Below are 2,852 nucleotides of genomic sequence, written 5' to 3' on the forward strand. Positions count from 1 at the left end.
GCCCTGCTGTATGCAGCAAGTAAGGCGACCCGGCTGATGGCACCACGCGACGGCCGATGTGGCATGAGAATATTGTTAGTTGTGTAGGTCACCAGTTCCAGTATATGCTATAGCCTTCGGTACTCGAAAAACAAAGCCTAATGCCCCTTACCCCATCGTGTGAATCTCGTGGCCAGTTCAGACTGTGAGTGACCGAATGGGATCTTGGTATGGATAATTTTAGTCCTGGAAACTGTGCGTTTAAGTATACGATATTGGGTCTAGTCTTGACGTTATGATTTTTGAGCTGAGCTGTGCATCTTGCCCTATCAGCCTACGAAAGCCACATCATCCAATAACCTGAAGGTCCTCCTCTGAAGTCCCCAGGGTAAATATGAAGAGACTTTGCTCGAGTTCACTTTGACTTCCGCAATATCCGATGATGCGACTGTCAAGCTCCTCAAAACAGATCTTTTAGTGCTGTGTAAGTTTTGCTATTCTGAATATCAAAGGGGGCAATGGGATTTAAAGTCTGCGGTACTATTTAGACAAGAGTAAGTGAAGCTGTACTAGAATCCACAATTGTTGTTTGTGCACAGGGATGTCACTGACCGGTACAGCGTAGTGCCAAGGTCCGCACACCAGACGATGGCGAGCGGAGTGTTGGCTGTTCAGTGTGGGCTGCGGTCGTCGCTTTCAAGCACAAGGTCTCATAATGCTGGTTGGCGGGAGGATTACACAGAGTTCATCACAGAACTAATCACAGTAGGCTTAGAAGACAGGTTGCGAACGCGCGTGGGTAAGTAGAGTCCAGCAGTGCACGTTCATGCACATACACGCTGGTCCTTTTTTCTCTTAGTCACCTTCCCAGACTACGTCATGTTTCCCGATTTCATATGCCGATATACCACCGTCGGACGAGACGGTTTGTATCGCAAGGTAAACAGCAAAAAATCAAGTGTAAATCAAAAGTACATAAACGGGTATGCAAACGAATAGGGGAGTTATCAAGAGGTCAAGTTACATCCAATATTGGGCTGCTTCTTATTTACAATAAGCGCACGTCAAAAGCAAGTCCTAACGCTCGACTGGACTAAGTTGTTCGTCATTTTGGGAGCGCAATACGGTTATAGTACGAGTTGAAAGATTAAAATTACGTGCAAATAAAACGTGACACAAATGTGTACCAAGGAATAGGTAGTGACCTTGTGAGTGCTCAAAAAGCAAACATATGGCAAAGCAGCCACAGGCGACCAGAGCAATACAGGAAGCTGTCCAGTTCAAAGGCACTTAGTACAAGGTCTGCTACACTTGTAACTGAGGATCACAGGAACTTCTAAATATCATGGGTAATGTGGAATGGCCCCGGATCGAATACGATATAGAAAGCCTATGGGCTATAAGTTCGTGAGTGTACTCATCTTGATGATGTATACATGACGGGTAGTAAAAGATATTCGTTCAGCTGTAACACCCTTCCGGTGTCTAGCTGTCATGCTACTCAAAGGAAGCACGAGGGCTGGGAGACTGCCAGAATTCCCAAGCCTAGACAGAGGAAGAAAACAGGCAGAGGTCCAAAACGTCAACCTCCCGGTCAATGAATCAGCATTCTAACCACTGCGGTATCTCGCCCATGCACTTTATTAAGGTGCTTGGCCGATGGGATCACATTATTTAATTTGATCTTCTTTAATATTAACACTTTCATGTCTACATTGTCACGTCTGTCAGGAAACTTCTTCAAGAATGCCGCTTCAGTAAATGGTGTGTTATCTGAACACCCTAAAGTTAGTATGTGTAACACATGAGCTTGTTATAAGCGCGTGAGAAGATTTCTTAAAACAGTGAATTGCCCATCTTTCGAGGATTAACTGAGGATACGGAAAGCGGTGCAGATCAAGGAATAGGAGCGTAAGCTGCACCAGGTCGTCGACAAGCTCTTGGATATTCGAAACAACCAGAGTGCTAACAAACGAGGCCGAATATTAACGGCGTACCCATGATTCACTACAACTCCATATTCAAATCAGTAGCTGTGATGAGATGGGTTTCAGAGGACAGGCCGTCACTTGCTTTTTAAGTGCATGTGCCTGAAACTGTATCTCCCGGCTGGCCAAGGTAAGGCTGCAACGTACTATATAAAATCACTGCCCTCCGTCACAGGGGATGTATTCTTGTATTTTGGGGCGCACATAAGGAGAGTCGTTAAGACTGACGATTTTTCAGCAATCCCCGTCAACAAAAGTAGACGATTCGTCTGGGCCCTGCGATGATCAGTCTTACACTGGACGAACAACACTTTGCTGCGGTTAACGAGTACGTTTCTGTGCTTGCTGCAAGAATACGAGGTATTGGTCTGCCTTTTAGGCATTGATGACGAATGCTGTGAGCCAGAAAGAGCCCGGACAACAGTGATCCAACTGATTTTTGCTTGCTGCTACGAGGTATTGGTCTGCCTTTTAGGCATTGATGACGAATGCTGTGAGCCAGAAAGAGCCCGGACAACAGTGATCCAACTCAACTGACGAGCTGCAAGTCGGATGCTTCGACAGATGCATCGGAGAAAGCAAATGGTCTAATTTCTGTTTACAAGACAGTTTGCAGTTGCAAACTATTATCTACTGATACGCTGCTCACATCTGCACACCAGTGGACAGCAGCATAAACTGGCGGAACACGGTCTTTTATTGCTCATAAGGATAGTAACTATATAAAATAACTTACTGGCTGATAATTTTACGGTGTCGGTGGATGAAAAATTCAAACAGGCCTTAGCTCAACGTCTGTGGAGTGGCATAAATCGGAAGAGTGATTTGCCGATGTCTACTCCACCACTTGATGTAATGCACTCAGGCTCATTGCCAACTTCGAAT

The sequence above is a fragment of the Opisthorchis viverrini genome (genome assembly GCF_000715545.1).
Source record: "Opisthorchis viverrini unplaced genomic scaffold opera_v5_454, whole genome shotgun sequence".
NCBI lineage: Eukaryota > Metazoa > Platyhelminthes > Trematoda > Opisthorchiida > Opisthorchiidae > Opisthorchis > Opisthorchis viverrini.